We start from the raw sequence: 25338 nt of genomic DNA, 5'->3' as shown, positions 1-25338 counted from the left end.
AAATAATGCTAGTTATCTCAAAATAACAGTGCAGTGTAGCTGCAACCAAAGAGTTAGAAACATTCAAAAATAAGAAAATTTTTATGCTTGGTATTTGACATCAGGATCAGCATGGATGGAGATGCTGATGAAAAGGGAAGGGAAAAGGTAAATACGCATGATAAACTTAGGCACAAAACCTCCAATCACCTGTATACAGGACTGCTAACTTTAAGCGTAATGGACTATGTAGGCCTTAGTTTACTCAAGATGCCAATAATGAAACAAAACATCACTCTATACTTTTAAAACTAAATCTGGGATTTTCAAAGGGTCTAAATCAGTTATAAGTCCACATCCCATGTGTTTATTACATTGAGACTTTAGCACTTCTTTCTTACATTATTATGAAAATCCCAGTTTCAACAAATATCTTCATGGACTTGTAAAAATGTCCCATCCCATAGCTCCCTCAGTTAGCCAATCATCTTCATAAAGGCCAAATTATGTTATTGGATAGAACATAATTCCTGCTTGTTTAAGAATGAATGCACACCAATTGGCAGAAGAGCAAAATCTGGCCTTGGGTACTATGTTTGGAGAGGTTATTTGCTTTGGGCGTGGGTGATTTCCCTTTCGACTGTGTGTTATTGTACAGAGGGGACAATAGCATACCCTTTCCATGTTACCAGGCCACCTTCCCTTTTAAAAAGCAGAAAAAAGGATGAAAAAGACCTGTATTATAAACAGTAAATATACCTTGACAATCACAGTGTCAGTCTCTTGGTGGGCCAACGAGAGGTCATCAGTACGCATACTGTCAAACGTCATAATTCTGTACATCAAACTAAAAGGCAACACATTTAAAGTCTTTACCTTTTCAGGGACACTAATAAGAGTCAGCACAGTTGTGTGTGTTATTTTGCATGCAGGCAAGTTGCAATCCCAACTCTTGCATTTCAGGTCCCGCTGTGGAAGGACAATGGTGGGGACCTTTAGCCATACGGAGAAATGATGTAAATCACTGAGACATGGCAAGAATCTGTAGGACCATGGAATGATACGAGCGGATTGAAATGCAGGCAAGAGGGAGCATTGAAGAAACTTGAAGAGGGAGGATAAAAAATGAACAGGTGACAGAGAATGCAATACTTTCCTAGCTAAATCAAGGGCAGAGCCTGCATTCTTCAAAGTTTTCATCTCCCAAGGAGAAAATTGGTGTAGAATGTATGTACACAAAATTACACAATAGGTGGGAATTCCCATGTATAGCCCTAATTCATCAATACCTTATTAAATTTACACAATTTAGCATTGAACATGATGATGCAAGCATTGAGATTCAGGAACCAGTTTGGCTGGATTCCCATGGTTCCCAGTCCCTCCCCACCATTACCATCTGATTGTCTCTAATTGAATTGTTAATTCCTTTTTTCAAGCAGGCAAAGAACCATTTGTCAGTAAGATGAAATTCCTGCCCCAAACAACTTTATCATGACCTTTGCCGAGGTATCTTAAAAAGGAGAAGATGAAGTAATTGCAAACCTTTTAGAGACTAATAATAGAAACATGAACAGTGATCTAGTTTATTCATGCTTTAATTGTTCTTCTATATATGCTCGGAATTTGTCCAACTAAAAGCTGAATTTAATACATATATTAGTGGCATTGCTTCTTTACAAACCATGGAAAAGATATGCAGCTTCTGACTTGCTTCCAAAATTTTTGCAGCCAATTAACAGCCTTTAAATATGGTTGAACAAACCTGAACACACATGAGATAGTCAATATTGAACTTGGTGCTCTCCCACAGAAGTTCATTTAAATCTCAAAGAGCCCTATGGTTCATCTTTATGTTGAAAACATTGACTAAAGATGGCTATTTCTGGCAAGACAAAGAGCAGTTGTTAGCATATCAGAAAGCTTTTCAGCCTCCTTTTCCTTGAACCTGAAGGGCCAGACTTAGGCTCACTGAGGTAATTGTACCAGCAGAAACCCCTGATGTGGACATGCTGCACCAGAGCAAAATGGAGCTTATGCTGATACAGTGACATGCAGAAGGAAGCTGCCTTGACCTGCGTTACGTCAGGACCATTCTTCTGCTTTTGAACATTAATCATTATCCTCCTTGTCATCTCATTCCCACTTGACGTGTGTGAAACTACGTCCCTCTCTTGGTTTTCCTTCTACTTCTCCTGGTTCCTATACTACCTCTTGGATGGTTCCTTCAGACTCTCCTCCTCTTCCTGTCCTTAATTGGCCTTGGGCTTCCTCAGCGTTCTCTCACTGGTTCTTCTTTCTTCTCACTTTACACCTTTTCACTGAGCAATCTCATTGTCACATGGCTTCAGCTACCATCTCTCTAGCGGTCACTTACAAATCAACCTGTTCATTTCTGACTTGCCTACCTCCAGCCAATTGCACATTTTAGCTTGTCATTTTGCCCAGGATGACTCACCTTAAGCATAGCCAGATCTGAACTTCCTGCCTTCCTTCCAGCTCTTCTTACTGTGGATATATCATTCAGGCCTCTAACCTGGGGACAACTGCGACTCCTCCCTCCACTTTGTTCTATGCACCCAGGCAAAGTTCAAAACCTTCCTTTCTAGCCTCCACACAGTTCCCAGAGATTTGACATTTACTTTCTGACCCTTCAACCAGAACTTTCTTCATCTCGCACCTCAACTATGGTCATTGTCTTACTGACGTCCTGGCACTTCTACCGGCCCTGACTTCAGTCCACACAAAATACCGCAGTAAAGATAATTTTCCTGACTTGTCACTAGAAATGCTTTCAGTAGCACTCCTCCTTCTAACACATCAAGTTCAAGTGCCAACTACTCACTCAAGCAATCTTGAAAATGTTTCTTTTTCCTTCAGAAAATTATGGCTAAATAGTAAAACCCAAATATTTTGGGTGGGATCTGAAATAATTAAGTTTGGAAATGAAGTTACAGTGCCTCATGGGAATTGTAGTTTGGGTGCCTCCTGCTGCCATTCTTTTCTACAAGCCAAGTCCATGGTCATACTACATTGCCCAAAATGCACCATAATCTTCCCTCAAAGAGGGAAGGCGGTGCATTCCAGGAGCCCCTGATCATTGACTCCAATGATTCACAATCTGAATGGAAACCCAGTCCACAGAAAAGAATGGGTACATATAACTACTGCTTCTCTGAAGCACTGGGTCACATTTTTAGCTCAAACTATTTTGTTTTTGACTGATCATTTTTTACAACAACTCAAAAGTTTGCTGCAGAAAGTGGCTTTTCATTAACATTTTTGCTTCAAAATTTTATTACAAAAACAGTTTAGAAGAAAAAAATTGAACATTGTTGACATCCCATATCTTATATAATGCCCCATACCCCATGTTCCCCACTTTAATCTGGTTAGGATAGATTTTGTACAAAGTAGACTTTGTGGGGTATCAGTTGAAGACCCAGACTGCTGAACATCAGAGTACCATTATGATGATGCGTGTAACAATAATACGTGTGAAAACTGAGATTATACTGTATAATCTTACTAAAATGTGTCATAGTTCTGGGGAATTTCCAAAGATTAGAGACAATAAAAGAACCAAGCACACATGTTGAGAAACTCTTAAATGGAGATTTACCAGCGAGGAATTGTAAGCAAAAAAAATGACAATTCACCTGGACAGTTGGCAGCCAGGATTTTTCCATTACAAGCAGTTGGGCATAAGAGTGGAGAACACGCAACTCTCACACTACCTCTCCTCCCCCATCTCTACTCATGGCCAGGGCCGCATTATGACTTTCGTGGGCCCTAGACACTTTTGCCTTCATGGGCCCCTTCCTCCATAAAAAAAATATTAAAAATTATTTTTATATAACTTTAAATACTTCAACATTTTTTTTCTGTTTTAGGCAAAATTTAAATAGATTTTTGTGGGCCCTAAAAGTTTCATTTTTTTCTGATGTGAGAAAAAATTAAAACATTTTCTTTGACCCTAAAAGTTCATTTTTTTTCTTCTGATTTTAAATGAAATTAAAACATTTTCGTGGACCCCTAAAAGTATCGTGGGCCCTAGGCACTGTGCCTAATGGATAAGTCGGCCCTGCTCCTGGCACCAAAGTTGTCTGAAGACGAAGAACTGTCCCTGAACTGGGGGAAGTGGTCCTACCTGGAAGGCTCTCTAGTGAGCATGAACAGCTGAGAGATTTGGGGTGAGATACCTTTTTGTGTATCTAGCTTGGTAAAGTTTAGGAATTAGATTGTGATTTTGTTCTTTGGTGCTTGACCAATTCCAACCTCTGTACCTTGTGTTGAAGTGGGGATTGTATTTGCTTTGTTATGTTTCATGTGAGTTCTACAATCTTATAGTAAACCTGTGTGTGGGCCTCAGTTTCCCAGGGCACTGCTCTAATATCTAGATGGTGATTTGGGGTGTGACTCACTGACAGAGGCTACCCTAGCCATTGCATGTATACAATGCCCCTTTATAATTTGAGCCCAAAAGGGAGGGTAGTCAAGTAACACCTTTTGCCCAAGAAGGAGAAGAAGGGGCAGAGAGGGGCCTGGAGGACAGGTAGCTAAGCACGGGAGTTAGTCATGGGTGGTTCAAGGTGCAAGGAGGATGTCCAGGGGCGTTGGCTCTGAGCCCCCTTTCTCAAAGATGGAAGGTATTGACTGCTGCTGGTCACTGTTCTGACAAGGCTGTTCTACGCTGTGTTCCTGCTGGCTGAGAGTCACCTCCAACTGCAGATGGGGGTGCAAAGTCTGGTGACTCCCCACATCTTGGTGACAGCCTTTCCACTTACGGTAACTTAAAAATCTATTTTGCTCTAGTTAATAAATGTATTTCATTGTTTTATCTAAACCAGCAGGTTTGATTGAAGAACTCTCTACTTAGAGGACTGATGGATACAATCATTGCCCTTTGATGGAATGATGAACTCCGGATGAGATTACAAGGTCCAACAGGCTACTGAATAACACAAGACATTTATTTGGGGAGGGGGGGAGGCGCAAGGCCAGGATGGAGGAATTTGCAAGCACCATCATAGAATCATAGAACCATAGAGCTAGAAGAGACCTCAGAAGGTCATCAAGTCCAGCCCCCTGCTCTAGGCAGGACCAATCCCAACTAAATCAACCTATCCAGGGCTTTGTCAAGCTGAAATTTAAGCACCTCAAGGGATGGAGACTCCACTACTTCCCTAGGTAACCGATTCCAGTGCTTCACTACCCTCCTAGTGAAATAGATTTTCTAATATCCAAACTGGACCTCTCCCACTACAATTTGAGACCATTGCTCCTTGTTCTGCCATCTGTCACTACTGAGAACAGCCTCTCTCCTTGGAATCTTCAGGAAGTTGAAGGCTGCTATCAAATACCCCCTCACTCTTCGCTTCCGCAGACTAAACAGACCCAACTCCCTCAGCCTCTCCTCATAAGTCATATGCTCCAACCCCCTAATCATTTTGGTTGCCCTCCGCTGGACCCTCTCCAATGCGTCCACATCCTTTTTGTAGTGGGGGGCCCAGAACTGGACACAAGACTCCAGATGTGGCCTCACCAAAGCCGAATAAAGGGGAATAATGACATCTCTGGATCTGCTGGCAATGCTCCTCTTAATGCAACCTAATATGCCATTAGCCTTCTTGGCTACAAGGGCACATTGTTGACTCATATCCAGCTTCTCATCCACTGTAAACCTCAGTTCCTTTTCTGCAGAACTACTACTTAACTGATTGGTCCCCAGCTGGTAACTATTCTTGGGATTCTTCCGGTCCAAGTGCAGAACTCTGCACTTGTCCTTGTTGAACCTCATCAGATTTCTTATGGCCCAATCCTCCAATTTGTCTAAGTCACTCTGGACCCTATCTCTGCCCTCCAGCATATCTACCTCTCCCCCTAGTTTAGTGTCATCCGCAAACTTGCTGAGGGTGCAATCCATCCCCTCATCCAGGTCATTAATAAAGATATTGAACAAAACCGGTCCTAGAACTGAACCTTGGGGCACTCCGCTAGAAACGACTGCCATCCTGACATTGAGCCATTGATCACTACCCGCTGGGCCTGGCCTTCTAGCCATCTTTCTATCCATCTTACTGTCCATTTATTCAATCCACATTCCCTTAACTTGCTGCAAGTATATTGTGGGAGACTGTAGCAAAGCTTAGGCTGAGGTATCATATGAGGAAGAATTATTGCTAGTTAGCACAAGGTCATGATATCACAGATTACTTTTTCCTCCATTGGGTTATGGGCAAACAAACAGATAGTATTTAGCATCTGCAGATTACAAAATGAAAGGATTGTTCACATCCCTAATGAAATTAAGTTCATATTCAAAATCATGCTTGGTTTTTTTTCAAACCACAGAGCCCTATACACAGCCTCAGATGTCATGGAAATAAATATTAGGCCTGGCTGAAAGGAATCTATTTAACTTTTTCCTTCAAAATTAAAAACATCATGGTGCAACTACAAATAACTCTCTTGTCACATGGGGGAAATATCTGCTGACAGCAGGGAATACTGCATAGTAAGTCATTGTTACTGAAAGGAGTAAGACACATACATGCATGTGAAGAAAAGAACCCATTGTATTTTCAGAGGAACAATAAGGTTATGGATCCAGATACTGCAAATGCAAACAAGTATGGAAAGTGCAGTGTCTTTCTTGAGTGATATCGGCTACTAGAATTCCGATATACTTGAACTGCAAAGTATTTGACATATAACTGTTACAGATATGTAGGTAAGTCCCAAACAGGAAAGAGAAATACGGAGCTCAATTCTATAGGTCTTTAAAAATCTTGACAAGTATGGAGAAAGTGAATAAGGAAAAGTTATTTACTTGTTTCTATAACATAAGAACCAGGGGTCACCAAACAAACTTAATAGGTAGCCAGTTTAAAACAAACAAAAAAAGAAGCACTTCTTCATGCAGAACACTGTCAACCTGTTGTGAAGACCAGGACTTTAAAGAGGATTCAAAGAACAACTAAATAAACTCATGGAGGTTAGGTCCATTAATACTTATTAGCCAGGATGGATATGAATGGTGTCCCTAGCCTCTGTTTGTCTGAAGGAGAGGGACCATGTGATTATCATCTGTTCCGTTGACTCTCTTTGGTGCATCTGGCATTGGCCACTGTCGGAAGGCAGGATACTGGGCTAGATCTAGTCTCACTGACTTCCCTTGAACTTTCTGGAGATGAATACAGAAAACTAAAATGGAATTTGGACTACAGAATTACAGAAACTATTAGACATTACAAAATCTGTATTTCATCCTGTGGCTAAAATACTATGACGTAACCTTGTAAGCCACTCCTCTGCCAGCCATGCCTCCACAATTATTTGAATAGTCAGAAGTTAACATTTCCTTTTCTCAATCTAGCTTTCTAGCCCTACTTTATAGTCCCAGGGACAGAATGAGATGTGTGATTGAACATATGGATGCCAAGAGATCAGTTTTCCTAACAGTTACATCTGAGAAAGAGCGATCAAAATTTCTTCCCATCTCATGTAACGTTTAGCGATGCAAGACGTATACTTGATTACAGTGGGCAATAAAACTCCTCTATAAATGTTATAAAACCTTGACATTTGCATGTGAAGGGACTCACATGGCAGTCATGATGAGCAGGTGAATGTCCTAACTTGCAATAAACAATCACTTTTTGCCCCATCTCCAGAGTGAGGAAGAGGGTGAACTCCATGAGCTTCTGCTATACAAATCTCTCTGCAGTGCATCATAGAATGAGGTTTATTTGTTTTTTGGTTGGTTTGTTTTGGGTTTTTTTTTTTTCAAATGGTGTTGACATGTTTAGCTTGTGATCCACTATGACCCCTTAGATCCTTTCTACAGTTCTCCCTCCTAGGCAACCATTTTCCATGTGTACAACTGATTGTTCCCTCCTAAATGGACTTTGCATTAACAAGGACTTTGCATTTGTCCTTGTTAAATTTCATCATATTCATCCGCTTCAGACCATTTCTCCAGATCATTTTGAATTTTAATCCTATCCACCAAAGCATTTGCTACCCTTCCAGCTTGATATGATTTCCAAACTCCGTATCATACGTAAGGCTGCTTCTTTAGGGACTTTGTGGTCAGTAGAACTTTAGCCCTTATCTTCTTTTTGAACACTATCCCTCAGAGATGTCTCATCAGCAAGATATATACATATATATATTTACAACCTCTCTCAATATGGATCACCCCAATTACTTCACAAAAGTGCCCCTTACTCCGTGCTGAGAAGAGATAACTACCCTTTTTGTTAGTGCAATTTTAAAATTGTATTAGATGCAATGGGCCAAAACTTGTTCTTTTAAAAAATGCCTCTGATTTCCTTCTCACCTACCCTCTGTTCTCCATGCAAAATTAATCCTCTGCCTGTAAGATGCCTGGTAAACTTTCCAAATCTTGTGTGAGAGAGAAGGGACAGACAGAATAAGTCAAAAACAGAAGAGTGATATTGTAGCATGTAAGAATACAGTAGTATCCTTTTAAATAATGGGCCTCTGTTTGCCTACTGTGTTTAAATTTTTTTTAGAAGGCACAGCAAAAAGCAAGGGAAATGTAGTAAGTTACTCATTTGACATACAAAAGTTTACAATAGGTTACCAAAAAACCCACCAAAATTGTCTTCCTCGTATTCCTTTCAACATCAAAGGGCACGGCTAGTAAGTTGAATCCAAAGACTAAAAGATGCCAGATACACATTTCAAGCCCAACCCCAGTCTAATACAAATGTGTCTTACTTAAAAAAAAAAAAAAAAGTAAGATGATTTATTGTTGCACAAAACATGGGGGTGGGGGTTCTGAAAAAGTTGGAGCTCTTTTGCCTTTTCCTATCGAAATGGGAGATCACACCAGATCATCATGAAGCAGTTCTGCAATTCTTCAGTATTTTGAACAATGCAAACTCCTCTTTGTGCTGGGTTAGTAAATTTCTCTCCCCAACCTCCGCCTCCGACCCATGCTCATTTGAGCTAACCCTTGAGTTCATTCATTGCATTGGCTTGATATGTTGGGTTAGGACTGATGCAACCTCGAAATTGGTCCAAATAAGCTGTTCATGTGTTACAGATCATTTTCAGTTCACTCATCCAGAATACCAGCATGTGCAAACTGTGATTTGCCAAGTGTTTCCCAGTACTGCTTGAATTGTTACGCCGCAATTCAATTTAAAAGCTGTGTAGTAAATGTAGTTAGTCTACTAGTAACAGAGGCAATTTGTTACAATGAGCTCAAAAATATCTGATGCAGTCTTGGGCTAAGGACACTCCAGGGATTGCAAATGCTTTAAATGGTTTGGCATTTTTTAAAGAATTCTGTACTATCATCTGCATTTATTGCTCATGTCATGAGCTGCTATAATAATTTCCATCTCCTCATTCATACCCACTATATTTTCAACTTCTCATTTGAAAAAAAGAAAAAAAAAAGCAGTCAGTTCCTTCCAATCTCACATGAAAACCTGGAAATCTAAGTAAGAAATGGAACATGCAACCTGCCTGATCAATTACATATACATTTACGGACCTCATAATATGTTAGTTTTTTTGGTTCTTGGGACAGCATCCCAACATGCAATGCAAAAGTATTGCCGATTACACGGACAGTCTGAATACATACAATTTAATTAATAGGGATTATTTGTTAAATCTGTAGTGTATTCAGCTCTGCACAGCATACAAAGAAAAATGTTTTCCTTGTCTTGCGGGTCTTACAATAAAAAAACCAATCCCATAATCTTGCTTTTATAATAGACTATGTCATTTACCTCAAGGTTTCAGTTTAGACATGAATAATACTTTTGCTATATTAATTTAAAACTATATTGTTATTTCTATGTATCTTGAATCCTTCAAATAGTTACAGTAGGGGGTAGATCTAAAATCACAGAAATATAGGGAAGGGACCTTCAGAGATCATCATCCAGTCCATCCCCCTGTGCTGAGGCAGGACCAGACAAGTGCTTCTATGACCTGTTCTTAAAAACCTCCAGTGATGGTGATTCCACTCTCTCCATTGGTAATCTATATCCACTACCCTTAAAACTAGCAAGTTTTTTCCAATGTCTAACTTTTTTGCTACACCTGAAGATGATTACTTTTTATCATATCAGTGGGTGTGGACAACAATTGGTCACTCATTTTTATATCTGTTCACTTTAACATTCAAAGAGTTTATCTTTTCTCAAAACTAATACATAATTTATATAAACTTTTCCTCAGATTGTCTTTTATCACTTTTTGTTGCTCATCTCTGGTCTCCCATGTCCATTGCAGCACCCAATACTGATCACAAGTACTCCAGTGGAAGCTTCATCCATGCTTAATGGAGTAAGACCGTTACTTCCTCCATGTTTTACATACAAAACTCATGTCAATCTCAGGTGTATTAGCAATACTCTTTCACCACAATTTATGTTCAATGTGTGATCCACTGTAATCCTCAGATACTTTACTGCAGTACCATCACCTAACCAATTATACCCCATTTTATATTTGTGCATTTGATTTTTCAAAGTAGAGTGCTTTGCATTTGTCATTATTTAATAAGATGAGATTGATTTTAGATCAATTCTTTTAGGTCTTTTGAGTTCTAATCCTGTTTTCTAAAGTACTAGAATCACCTCCCAGGTTGGTATTAGCCACAATTTTTTTCATGCACATTGTATGAAGAATTGTGGTGCTGATAAAACTCTTCTTTTACATAAAGGATTCCAAATGCCATATCTTCATGACAAGACTCAAGACAACGCAACCGGGTAGATACACTGAGCAAAGAATTCTCCTTCCAGGAAGTGGACCCTATTACACCTTCAACTTCCCTTCAAACTTTTCTGGCCATTGTACAGTAGACCCTCACTATCCCTCTGCCAGGGAAGTTTTCTTCCCTAAAGGGTTTGCCCCACATTGTTTTGCAAAAATTAATTACCCCATAAAATCATAGAAGATTAGGATTGGTAGGGGATATGTACACAGCAGCATTATTTTGGAATAACTAGCGTTATTCCAAAATAACATAGAGCACATCTACATTACAAGCCTTTATTTCAAAATAATGTCGAGCTGGTGGACTTCTTACTCTGATTTAGGTATAATGATACCAGTCCTCCCTCTCTCACTACAGAAAAGATGTGGACAAATTGGAGAGAGTTCAGCACAGGACAATGAAAATGATTATGGAGATGGGATACATGACTTATGAGGAGAGGCTGTGGCAACTGGGCAGATTTTCTCTGCAGAAGAGAAACCCTCCTGGTAAAACCTTAATTTTATTAGGAGTAAGGGAAGTCAAAGGAAGTGTTTTTCCTTCAACTTCCTGCTGTGTAGACAGCGCCAAAAACTTAATTAAGGTATTTCGACTTCAGCTATCCAATTGACATAGCTGACGTTGCGTAGCTTAATTCAACTGTCATTCTTTTGTGTAGACATACCTGAAGAGACCTCAGCAGGTCATCTAGTTCAACCCCCTCCTCAAAGCAAGACCAACTAAACACCACATCATCCCAGCCATGGATTTGTCAAACCTGGCTTAAAAAAACCTCTAAGCATGGAGATTTCACCTCTTAACTAGGTAACCAATTCCGGTGCATGATCACCTTTCTCCTGAAATAGTTTTTCCCAGTATTCAACCTGGACCTTCCCCTTTACAGCTTGAGACCATTGCTTCCTTTTCTTTCATCTTCAATTACTGAAAACAGCCTGTCTCCATTCTCTTTGGAATCACCCTACCCCCCATTCTTCTCTTCTGCAGAGAAAAACAGCTCAGTTCCCTCAGCCTCTCCCCATAAGTCATGTATCCCATCTCCATAATCATTTTCATTGCCCTGTGCTGAACTCTCTCCAATTTGTCCACATCTTTTCTGTAGTGAGGGGGGGGGGAGGACTGATATCATTATACCTAAATCAGACATCCTTTAACCTAAATCAGAGAGGTTAAGGCCCAGGTCCTATAAGGCCACCTAACTCCACTGAAAACAATGGGAATTAGGCACCTAAGGAGGTTTGGGTGTGTGTGACTTGCATGCATCACTATCAGTGGCAAAACAGAGGTTTCTCCCAGTTCCTGGCTCTAAACATGAGACACCACTGCCTCTTTAAAGTGCCACAGTTCTATTATAGAAGTTTGCATATGGTCTGGGTTTTTTTTTATTAAGATTGAGATTACGGCGTTGTCTTGTTTTCAAAAGTAAGTGCCCTATAATCTTTGCAGTGAGGGACTGTTAACTTCTAGAATAGCTGACACATTTACAAGGTGTATTTTCTTCCCAGATTTTATCTCCAGGCATTTAAATGACCATAGCGTGGCCAGAGGAAGAAAGCCAAAGCCTATGCTGGGTGGAAGCAATTGTGTAGAAGTTACGATAAGGACAGCAGAGGAATGGCACTCCCTCTGAATGAGAGAACAAGATACATTTTCCCTCCAGTGATTACCTTCCGGTGAGATTACTGTGTGGGACTGATTCAGAGTTTGTTTGGAGTGATAGAATCAACATGGTCTGTCACACTGCAGGAGCCATTAGACATAAGGCAATTTGTTGGTCATCTTGCTTTTTGATAATAGGATTGCTGTGGCCCACACTGCTAAGTAGTAAGATTATTTCAAGATGCTTCTCTTCCTCTCAAACAGGAAGCTTTTCTTTTCTGACTTTACTTTTACTTCCCCACTTTGTACAGCTTAGACCACCAGACTGAAATGCCTTTGAGCAAGTGCGTTTGAAGGACGTTCGGGCATTGGTGGAGAATGAGGGATGTTGTGGAAAATGGGACAAGACAGAGCTTACGTTTGCCAAGGGAGCTCAGAAGGGCACCAAGGAGACAAAACTTTTGTATGGATCACTGAGACTAAGCAACAGCAAATCAAATGGGGCCTAAGCCAAATTTTTAGCTAGTGTAAATGAGCTATGAAAGCAACAGAGCTGTTACAAAAGCCAAGGCAATGGCCTTCTCACTCGGGTGACAGTAGTATCAATGAATCATAGAATCAAAAAATACTAGAACTGGAAGGGATCTCAAGAGGTCGAGTCCAGTACTCTGCCCTCACGGCAGGACCAAGCACCATATAGATTATCCCTGATAGATGTCTATCCAACCTGCTCTTGAATATCTCCATTGATGGAGATTCCACAACCTCCTTAGGAAATTTATTTCAGTGTTTAACCACCCTGAAAGTTAGGAAATTATCCCCAATGTCCAACCTAAACCCCCCTTGCTGCCATTTAAGCCCATTGCTTCTTGTCCTATCATCAGAGGCCAAGGAGAACATTTTTTCTCCCTCCTCTTTGTAATACCCATTTAGATACTTATATATGCCAACAACAGAAGAAACACCTCCCCCCTGCACAGAGGTGGGGAGCAATCTGTCCCCGTGGTATCCTCCTGTCCTTTTCAGATCCCAGGAGGACACCAAAAGCATGTCTACACAGCAGGGCAAAAGCTGAATTAAGCTACGCGATTTAAGCTGTCATGTGCGTAACTTAACCAAAATAGCTTAATTCAGCTTTCGGCGCTGTCTATACAGCAGGGAATTGAAGGAAGAACACTCTTCCTTCGAATTCTTACTTCTTGTAAAATGAGGGTTACAGGAGTCTGAGTTCTATTGTAACTAATTTGGCTGTTGCGGGGTCACAAACCACATTAACACTAAATCAGTGGTCCCCAACGTGTTGCCTGTGGGTGCCATGGCACCCGCCGGGGCATTTATGCACGCCCACCAAAACATTTGGGCTGGCCCTGCCCCCAGCGCGTGGCACATGTGTGGTGTCAGCCTTGTGCTCAGGTCGCGTGGACGGCCTCTGCCCCAGCCGCATGGCACATGTGTGGCCCCGCCCCCGGATGCCTGGCACGTGAGTGTCCCTGACCCCGGATGCCCGGCAGCCACGAAAGGTTGGGGACCACTGCCCTAAATGTAGGAATTGTAAAATACGAGCACCAGTGCTTGCAGGAGAGACACTGTAATTGTAAAGAATCTCGGATGGACAAGCCTTTCCCTTCCGACTCAAGTGAATCAGATTGGGGGAAGAGGAGAGAGCAGAGCTGGTTCAACCTGTTTCTCTTCCCCTCACCCTGTTCCAATGATAGAACTAAAACCGACTCCATAAGGAGTCTTTTCATTTTCCGTTGGCCTGCGCTGTGGGTCAAGAGCTGCAATCACTGAGAAGCTGGAATCACAGAGAGCTGAAAACACTAGGTCTGGCCCATTCAAACCCATTGGCAGCAGGTGGCCAGCAGGGTGGCTAGCAGGAGTAAACAGCCAAAAGGCAGCCAATGGGAGCGGCAACAGGTGGCCAACAGAGCAGCTGGCAGGAGCAAGTGGCTGGCAGGAGCAGCTGGCAGATGGCTGGTGGGAGCTAGCTGGCAGATGGCAGGTGGCCAGCAGGTGGAGCGTTTGGCAGGAGCAACAGTGAGTGACCAGAAGAGTGGGTGAGATGCCTCCTATCCCCACTCCCCGAAGGGTGGGAGGTGAGCTCTGAAAATCACCTCTGAGCTCTAGTCTGCCCTGACCAAGGGCAGCAACCATGAGAGAGGTGCAGAGAAAGGTTGGGCATGTGAATGAGACACTTATATTGCTGGACTGACTTACGTGCAGCTGACAAAGTGGGTCTTTTCCCACGAAAGCTTATGCTCCAATAAATCTGTTAGTCTATAAGGTGCCACAGGACTCTTCGTTGTTTATGCAGACTAACGGCTACCCCTCTGATAATTGCTGGACTTGTGAGCCTGAGAGGCAAAGGACATTACTCAATCCACTTGAGCTAGGACGTTTACTGGTGGGGTGGTTCTGAACTCTGTGGTGCTTTCCCAAGTTAATGCCACGTTACTTCTTTCCCTCTTTCATTAAAAGTTTCGTTTCTACGCTCAGACTCTGTGCTTGCGAGTGGGGAAGCATTGCCTCCCAGAGGTGCCTGGAGTTTGTGTGAATTTCCCAGGTTATTGGGTGGGGGCTCGAGCCAGCTCTGTGCGGGATGGATGAAAAGAAACCCCTAGATTTTGAACCCAGCCCTGGCTTCTGCCAGCACTACCTGACAGAAGAGTTACGCTGAAAACAAAGGATCTAAATCCCACATGAAGATTTAGGGCTGGGTCAAGTTAAAAAAAAAAAAAGGGAAATTTCATTCTACAGGAATTTTGACATTTCAAAATGTGTTGTCATTCAAACTTGGAATAAAAACCAAAACTGTCAACATTTCCCAGGTAATGAAAATGAAAGACAAAACAGATTTGGAGCTCAATGTTTCGTTTCAATAAAATAAAATAGTTTCATTTTGAGAATGTCAAAATATTTTGCTGCGATAAGGTAAACATTTGTGTTTTCATGGTATCAGAACAATATGTTCGTATAATGTATTATATTAAAAGACAAACTGAAAAAGTGCCAACAACTGAAATAAACAACGTCTAAATTTAAGGAATCATTGACTCTTTTCTGAAGCACTCATTGAGAAGTGTATACAAAGTTTAGATTTCAACAAAAGTCTATTTGCTGATGGAAAATCATTGTCAAAATTTTTTCAACCAGCTCTAATTTAGATTTAGGGCCATTCTTACTAAAGGAATTTAAGTATATTCTGCCAACTGTCAAATAGAAATCAATAATAAGGAGTCTGGGTTGAAAGAGTACCACACATTTATTAGAGTATTAGGGCATAAGCTTTCATGAGCTACAACTCACTTTCTCAGATGATGAAGAGAAAAAAGAAAAAAAAAGAGGGAGAAAAAGGATACAGAGATGGGAGTCTGACATCAGCGCGAATTAAATCGAGTGGATGTGGCTCATTTCCAACAGCAGTGAGAAGGTAAAATTATTTGAAATCAATGAGGCTTTTCATGGAGTCAGGTGCTAACCAATATGAGCAAAGATGGCAGAGTTTGACACTTTATAAAAAATCATGTTGTTAAGTGTTTAAAGCCACATTTTCAAGTTGTAAAGATGATGGTGATTAGGGAAGGAAAGAAAGGTGCACGGGATACACAGTGGGAAACCAAGTGGATTTCTCTCATTCCAAGGCAAGCTTTGCCAGTAATTAAGCTTGTGTTTATAGATTGTCCTCATTTGAAAGCCTTGTCAAAAGTGCTCTGCTGTGTTACAGTCTATTTGCATGTGATCAAGACTTTCTTTCCAGATGGCAACTCATTTCCCAACATATGCGGTGCATATGCATGTGGCCGTACCGTCACACAGATGATTTTCAGAGTCTTTGGAGTATTCCAACAAAATAAGCTCTTATGCCACATGTTATTAAGAAAACCCACTTCAACCACTAGCATCCCAAAAATGCATGAGATACTGTTTCTCTGACCCAAAACGTCTTAAAATATGCTATTACTGACATCATGCAATAGATTACAGCCACATGGTGTAGTTTTCAGGCTGGAAACTATTTCTATGAGCTTTGGTGGTAACCTTCACATTTAATTTAGATTAAGATCCCAGGAAAGGAGTCCTTCACAAAATGTAACTCTCCTTGCTGTGCTTACCCCCTACAGCAACCACTTCTGGTATTTCAGCCATAGGTGCTGACTGAGTGTTCGGCACTCACCAGCAGCTCCCCCAAATCAACTATTCACCCTCCGCCCAGCCCCTCCCCATACCCCTGCCAATTAGCTCCTTCCTCTCTTCCCCCAGTGCCTTCCACCCACCAAGGAGGAGAAAGAGAGGAGCAAGGACAGGGCACGTTCAAGAGTAAGAGAGGAATGGGGCAGGAAGAGGCAAGGCAGGGTTGGAGTAGGGGCAGGGCCTGACAAGGAGCAGGGTCAAGCACACCCTGGCAATTCTTAAAGATGGTGCCAATGATTTCAGTAGCAGTCAGAGATTAAAAAAAAAATGACTTAAAATTGGCAAAACAGCCAATCAATTGCAAACTCAGGATTAGAATCCAGGTATCTTGACTCCCCATGTCTCATTCTAAGCAGTCCCAGAGGGGTAGCCATGTTAGTTTGTAACTTTAAAAACAAGATTTAGTGAGCAAAACCCACTTCAGATGAGCTGGAAAGGAAGAACTGAAACCCAGAATTTACAACAGAAAAGGCACCTGTCAATTTCAGGGCAGGCGCTAATGAGGCTAATTAACTGGGCTGAAAGTATCCCATACTTAGCTTTTAATGTAAAAATGAGGTGTTAAATGCCAGGAAAGCTGGTTTCCTTATCCACTTATTATCCACTTAATATCTTTGTTCAAGCCCTGGGAAGCAGTGTCAGATTGGCAGATGAATGTCAATTTCTCACACTCTCTTTCTGTAATTGGCTGGTGAAAGTCCTTTGTAGAAGACTGGGTACTTTTAAATCAATTAGTGAGTGCCCAGGCAGGTTAAAATGTTCCCCTAGAGGTTTGTGTGTGTTACCACTTCTGACGTCTGACGTGTGTTCATTTATCTTTTGCCATAGAGACTGTCCAGTTTGGCCAATATACATGGAAGAGGGGCATAACTGCCATTGTAAGCAGTCGGCGGCAGCTCCTGGAGAAAAACAAATATACCTTTCCCTCCTGCCTGGTGATATGAAGTATGACAGGTCTGGGAGCTCCACGCACATGGCAAGGAAGAAATGGATTCTTGGCCCCACAGCAGGAAAAAAGGCCTTGCAGTCATTGCAATGGCAAATGAGTACAAGTTCGACATACAGCAACTTATACTTATATTTACAGCGAGTGGTAAGAAGTTATTCGGGGAGTGAGCCAAAGCTAAAATGGCAGCATGCACCTGAGATTCTCCAGATGAGCTTAGGATATAAACCGACAGCACAGAGAGACAAGAGGCCGAATAGACGTAATCTCAACATCGGGATCTGAAACAATATTGCCAGCTTGAAATCTGACACACATTCTGTTCATCATAAAAAATGAGATTCCTTATGCAATGCCACCTATCCCTGTCATCACATCCAACATAACTTATGCACACCTTTATGCTTGAGTCATCCTTTTTCCTACTGACATCATTGGGATTATACCAGCGAAGGGGTCGAGAGGAGATCTTGCAAACTTAAGGTCCCCGGGGGTAGAGACTGTTCACCACTTGGCATCCCTGCATACAGGTGCAATAAACATGGAGCTGGTAGTATTTTACAGTCATTTTTGCATTAGCGTAAATTACTCCAGAAGGTAGAAGGCACCAGAAAAGATGACCCCTGTGTATTTCTTTTCTCTCTTTGTAAACAGTCTTGCTTACTTGCATCAGATATAACCATTAAACAGGGTTGGCTAAAGCAAACAAAAATACTGTTTTTGAACACTAGTTTGACCATATAGTATGGCCATTCTTAAGATCCATTTAGCTCCGTACCCTGCCTTCTAACAGTGGCCAATGGCAAGTGCACCAGAGGAAATGAACATAAGAGGTAACCATCAAGCCTCTAATTGCTGGAGAGTTTTTTATGTGGCCCATAATAGTAAATACGTTGAGAACCGCTGGTCTACTGTAAGTTTGACACCGATGTTTAAAGCTTTCCTAGTTAATTCAAAGATGCTCAGATGAAATTGTACTTTCAGTAATGATGAGCACAGCCTGTGGATCACGTTGGTATGAATTTCATGCTGTTAGAAATACCTGTCTACGGATAGGCTATATCCTATTTCTACGGTTTTCTGACTCAGTGACTATTGTAGGAAACCAGCTGTTTTGCTATGATAAAATTGATTTTCCACCATGAAGGTGAAATTAGCAGTTGTCTCGGATCATTTCCCTGAAAGCACCATCGGGATAAAAGCTGCAGCATTGTTAATAGTTTTTGGATCATGAAAATTTCTCGTTTTAGAATCGCAGTTCTATTTAATCAATTGACCACCTCACTACTACTGCCAGTAACGACCGAGTAGGGGAAGCTACTGTGTTTACTTAGAAAAGAAACACTTGAGAAAGTGCATAAATAGCTCTTACTGCAAGAATAGTGCAAGTTTCAAGCATAGTGCTACAGTGTGTGTATATCTGGCAGTTCATTTAGTTTTTTTAACTCAGTATGTTTTACACCAGAGGTGCTCTCACTGGGGGCTGCCCCTACAGGGGCCATGGAATGGATTCTGGGGGGCATGAGGTGGTGTACGAGGGAAGGGGAAATCACAATGCACTGCACACATTATATCCATAACACTAATAGCTAGCACAGCTGATTCTCTCCAGATCTATCAGATTTATCAAATGGTGCTGATGGATGGATTTCGGTGAAGCTCGCATAGTGTTACACAAAGCTGTCATGATCTGTACATTAATCTATTTGCTGTGGTACAGAGCCCACATAGAATTGTAAGCATCCACCACAAGTAGTTTTGTTTTTTCTCTTATTATAATGGATCACTCATAGACTTTAAGGTCAGAAGGGACCATTATGATCATCTAGTGTCTGACCCCCTGCACAGTGCAGGCCACAGAATCTTACCCACCCACTCCTGGAATAATCCTCTCACCTATATCTCAGATATTGAAGTCCTCAAATGGTTTAAAGACCCCAAGATGCAGAGAATCCTCCAGCAAGTGATCCATGCCCCATGCTAGAGGAAGGCGAAAAACCTCCAGGGCCTCTGCCAATCTATGCTTTGTGGGAAATTCCTTCCGAACCCCAAATATGGTGATCACTGGCTCTGCTTGAATCGCTGCCTTAGAGAGTTGCATGTTTTAATCATATATGTAGTTGCGGGAGGATATAAACTTCTACAAAGATAGAGCTGTGTGATCAAATACATTTGAGCGCCACTGGTTTATGCCAGTGTGTCTGATAGTGAAAATTTGGTTTGATTTATTGCAAACATACGCAAAAGCAAATGGAGTTAAGGCTTTACATTAACATCCTCATAAGTGTACAGAAACAGGCTCCCCTTCAAGACCTATGGATTATAATAGGGATAATTAAGATGGAAAATGTTTCACCAAAAAAAAGGCAGATCCAAGTAGACAAAAATGTTCATGAATAGGCATCACTTTCTGTGAATTATTTCACTCAAAAAAAAACAACAACCCCAAAACAAAAAACAAAACAAAACCCCCCACACCAGACAGAAATGCTTGGGAACCGGGCCATCATTTTAGTTTCCCAAACTAGCTTCACAGGGGATTTAGGCACCATTCACAAACTACAGCAAAGGAGGAGGTGGTGGTTTTCTACTGTCCAACAGCTCAGTGGTTAGGGAGCTAACATGGAAAAAAAATTCACATACCTGTTTTGTAGCAGACACTTGTCCACAGGTAAGGGCCTTAGCCACCAGCTTCTAGAGTGAGTACTATTCAGGGCCTCCTATGGAAGTTCTTACACAATATGCTTTGCAGCAGGGACTGGATTACAGGTGTCTTCCTCCCAGATGAAGGCTCTTGCCCCCAGGCTATAGGACAGGGATCTCAATTTCATGGCCAGAGGGCCCGCTATGGGGCCAGAGCATATCTGTAATCTGGCCCAGGAGTTCCAACGGGGCAAAGGAGGGCGTGTCTGCACCCAGCTCCCAAATGCCACCCCACCAACCTCTCCTCTCAAGGCTGGATTGCAAATCCAACCCATAATGGCCCACAGTCCATGAGTTTGAGACCTCTTCTACAGAGACATCCTTCATTGGTCCAGAAAAAAAAAAGTATGATTTAAATATTTATGCAAAGTGGAACAGCTTCAAATAGGAGAGACTGAGAAAGCTTCACCCCAGAATACCAAGATCATTGAGGTATAGCCCAATTCAAGACCGTGCTCCAGAGCAAAGACTTAAACTAGGGTCTTCCACCCTGCAGGTGAGTACCCTAATGACCATGTTCCCGTGTATTAAAGTTGCATCATCTCTTCTTCCTCAGTTTTGTGAATCTAGCTTTGTTTCCAAATGGCCATCACTTTTCATAGAATACTAGGACTGGAAGGGACCTCGAGAGGTCATCGAGTCCAGTCCCCTGCCCTCATGGCAGGACCAAATACTGTCTAGACCATCCCTGATAGACATTTATCTAACCTACTCTTAAATATCTCCAGAGATGGGGATTCCACAACCTCCCTGGGCAATTTATTCCAGTGTTTGACTATCCTGACAGTTACAAACTTTTTCCTAATGTCCAACCTAAACCTCCCTTGCTGCAGTTTAAGCCCATTGTTTCTTGTTCTATCCTCAGAGACCAAGTTTTCTCCCTCCTCCTTATGACATCTTCTTTACACCCTTTTTTATTCAAATACAGTTTTGAAATACCTAGAAAAAAACCTAAATCTTTCAGTTCAGCCCTAACAAAATAATGTAGCTCAAATTTGTTCCTTGTTTCGATTCAGAAAAAAAAAGTTACAGTTCCAGATTGACCTGTAATGATTCCCGACGCCCTCAGCAAAAAAAACCAAAACAAACAAAACCCCAAAGCAAACCCATACCTCATCATCACCACAGGACATAACCACATAAGGCACCACATCAGAGGCTCGTACAACTGTATCCCCACCAATGTGATATAGGCCATCAAGTTCCAGCAGTGCCCCTCTGCCAGGTATACTGGCCAAACTGGACGGTCCATATGACAAAGGTTTAATGGACACAAATCAGATATTTGAAATGGTCACACAAAGAAACCTGTTGAGAACATTTTAACTTGCCTGGGCACTCATTATGGATCTAAAAGTGATAATAATCTTACAAAGCAATTTCAAAAACCAGCTGGAGAGAGAAGCTGCTTAACTTCCCTTCATTTGCAAATTTGACATTTTTAATCAAGGTTTGAACAAAGACAGGAACTGGATGGATGCTATATCCAATACCCTAATGACATCAAAAGCTAAGTATCGGGCACTTACGGCCCATTCCATTAGTCTCATTTAGCACGGACACTAATTGACAAGATTTTTTTCCTTCTCTTTCCCTCCCCATCTCCCTTCTTTTTTCTGTTTCTTATTTGTACCTCTGGACCCCTTGCTCCATTCATCTGCAGTAGCGGGTTGTGCCCACAAAGCTCATGATACTCTCTACATTTTTTTGTTAGTCTCTAAACTGTTACAGGACCATTCATTGTTTAAGTTTTTTCATACCTCCTAAGTAATTTGCCTAGCTCTGTCCAGATTACTTTGTAGGCTCTGAACTAACATATTTGCATACTGTGCACACCAGTATAAATCCAAAAAACAAGACCCTATGGCTCTGCCTCCACTAAAGTATCAGAATGCTAGTAACGGCATCCCTTGCAGTGGAGAATCACCTACACAATGACTACTGCATTGTGGGACAGTACTGGCAAGGTTTCTTTGCCATGGAGTATGTTGGTAATTGCTGTTCAACCTGGCACTGTGCCCGCAATCACTGGTACCATAGAGAACTAAGTAGTTAGCCAAACAATACAGTGTTTGTAATATCGTACATTGGTCGGGGAACTTGTGTGCGTGCATGTGATGTGTGTTACGGACCTGTGGGCGAGATATCATGAGGTCAAATCCCATTATAGGAGACAGGGCCTTTTTGAGCAAGAATATTGGGGATTATGCAGCCATGCAAAATTATTCAGACCACCTGCTTATGTCATCTATCACAATGCTGGATTAAGTTAAAAGGAGGTCTGTCTTGAACAGATAAGCATACATTAGTCTTAGTTTCAGCTTGTTGTGTTCAACTATGTGACTGCTAATAATGTGACTCATGGAGCAGATGACAGAGCAGGTGATGCCCCCCTGTACCAGGTTCCTACCTCACCTTGAAATGCCAAATGTTTAACGGAATCAAGCAAATTAAGTGAGGAGAAGATCTAAGATGGGATTGTTTTCAGAAGCTTATTTCCTAGTGCTTTATGCAATTCAGCTTTCAGTACATCAAATGGTGGAAGTTCTATCATGCCTATTGAAAGATCAATCTACACTCCAATAGACCTTGCAACGTGAGCTGATTTCCCCCAGAAGGCTGGCACTTCAGAGGAATGCAGAAACAAAAGGATGAAAGGGTTTTTTTATTATTCTGATTTTTGCATATGCGTTGTCCTGGTGGACTTCAAATTACTACACAAGAGACAATAACTATTAGATAGAAAGCATGGTACTGTGTCATGCCACAGAGAGGAGATCATGACTTGGACTACATGCTTATGCAAGGGAGTAAGGATGTGTAGTGTATGCTGTCTTGGGTATCCAGACCTTATTTTTTATATATATATATAATATATATATATATATATATAATATATATATATATATACATATACACACACACACACACACACACACACACACACAAGCAGGTGGCGCATGCACATGTGCTTATGTCTGTTCTCAAGAGTGAGAAGGGGATGGACTTGATGGACCCTTGATGCTACTCCCCTACTTGCTGGCCCTGGGGGTGTGGAGAGGAATTGCTTCCTCCCACACTTACTCTCACTGAAGCCAGGACAAAGAAGGAATGGGATCTTGCAACATGTCTACACTGTGGTTAACTCACTCCACCCCTCCCCCAATGACAGTGAGCCTCAGAGCCTGGGCTCAGACGATAGTGTTCTGTTACTCTACAGACCAGCAATGGGCAACCTTGGCTAGTGAGTGGGCCGAGTGAGTGACCCTCCTCCATCTCAGTGGGCTGCCAGATTGTCATAACTAAGATGGTCTTCTGGGATAGGGTAGTTTAGCTAACCACTTGTGTACCTAGAATTTGCAGGGTGTCCTGACTGAACTGTATGCACCTCACTTCATGTGCCCTCGCTTTACATGTGCCACTTTAGGGGGGGAAAAACCCTACATGGATGAAACCAGCAGAATCCAGCAACCCTGAGCACGGGAAACAGTTAACTATAGGTCTTGTGGGCCACACGTGGTTGTCCACTGCTGCTCTAGGCAACTGGGCTTGGACTGGAGCTCAGGCCGTGGCACACTTCCTGTCGCAAGGTATCAGAGTCCAGGCCCTGGCCCAGGCTCAAACATCTAGACTGCAATTTTATAGCCTCTCAGCCCTTGCTCTGACAACCTGAGGTAGCTGATATAGGACACTCCAGGGGGTAGCTGAGAGTCTGTACAGGATAAACTTTAAAAAAATCCAACTAGTAGTCTGGTAGCAATTTACAGACTAACAAAACATGTAGATGGTATCATGAGCTTTCGTGGGCACAGCCCACTTCTTCAGATGACTGGAGTGTTGGACGTCCAGGACCAAAATAAATAGGGGAGAAAGGAGAGGAAGGGTGGAAGAAGGAAAAAATGGTGAGGGGGGGACTGGAAGAGGCAGTGGGTAAAAAAATATATCAAGGGAAAAGCCCAGCAGGAATGTAATAGGAAAAACAAATAGTTTCTAAAACAGGCTGGATAGTCAAAGGAGGCAAATAAAACCATTAATTAGCAAACAACAAGTGGTCAGGTAGCATGTTTTGTCAGTCTTTAAATGCTACCTGACCACTTGTTGTTTGCTAATTAATGGTTCTTATCTGTCTCTTGACTATCCAGCCTTTAGGTACTTCGAAACTATTTGTTTTCCCCTATTACATTCCTGATGGGCTTTCCCCTTGATATATTTTTACCCACTGCCTCTTCTTGTCCTCTTCTTCCCCTCCCCACCCCCATTCTCCCCTATTTATTTTGGTCCTGGACATCCAACACTGGCCATCTGAAGAAGTGGGATGTGCCCACGAAAGCTCATGATATCACCTATATGTCTTGTTAGTCTTTAAAATGCTACTAGATACTAGACTATTTGTTGTTTTTGTTAAGTTGATACAGGACAGTTGGGGATCTCTTATTGCAGTATAGATCACCTTACTGCTACCTCCAATAATGACTGCGTAAGAGAAGCTACTGTGTTTACTTAGAAAAGAAACACTTGAGAAAGGCTTGGGTTACGTTTTGTTTTCTGAACTAACGTCTTTACCTACTACACACACCAATATAAATGCCCTCAGGTACATGTCTCCAAGTCAAAGCATCTTTCCGGGCTTGTCTTGGGATAATGCTATTTACACACCACCCTTTGCTCAGAGCGGTTATCAAAGTAAAATAAAATAAAATAAATCTCTCGCCTTTAAGCACTTTGTATAGGGTTGTTTCTATTTAAAAAGTAAAAGCACCCTTCATTAAGAGAACTTTGTCACATTTATTTTTCCTCTCCTTGTAAACGTTCAAGGACTCAACATTTTTATAGTTTCTCTCATTGCAAAAAATCTGAACATATTTTACAAGTCATGAGACATTCTGGCTTCAACTTGCACTTGCAGCTTCCACTCAAGTCAGTGGGAACTGTATGCATTTAGGTAGAGTCGGCATTTTTCACTTACTCACTAGAGAAACATGTCCTTGAAGAAGGAATGTAACAGCCACTCAGCAGGTCATAGCACTTCTGCAGAAAATCTATGGCATCCAGTTGAAGCACAAATTGTAAATTAAGCAATTTAGAATTTACCCCGGACTTCAGCATTCACATGCCTGGAACCCCATGACTCCGACTTCAAACTCAGAGGACA

Source organism: Pelodiscus sinensis, chromosome 13 (genome assembly GCF_052426305.1).
Source record: "Pelodiscus sinensis isolate ZL-2025 chromosome 13, ASM5242630v1, whole genome shotgun sequence".
NCBI classification, from domain to species: Eukaryota; Metazoa; Chordata; order Testudines; family Trionychidae; genus Pelodiscus; species Pelodiscus sinensis.
Note: the sequence above shows the minus strand (reverse complement) of the source record.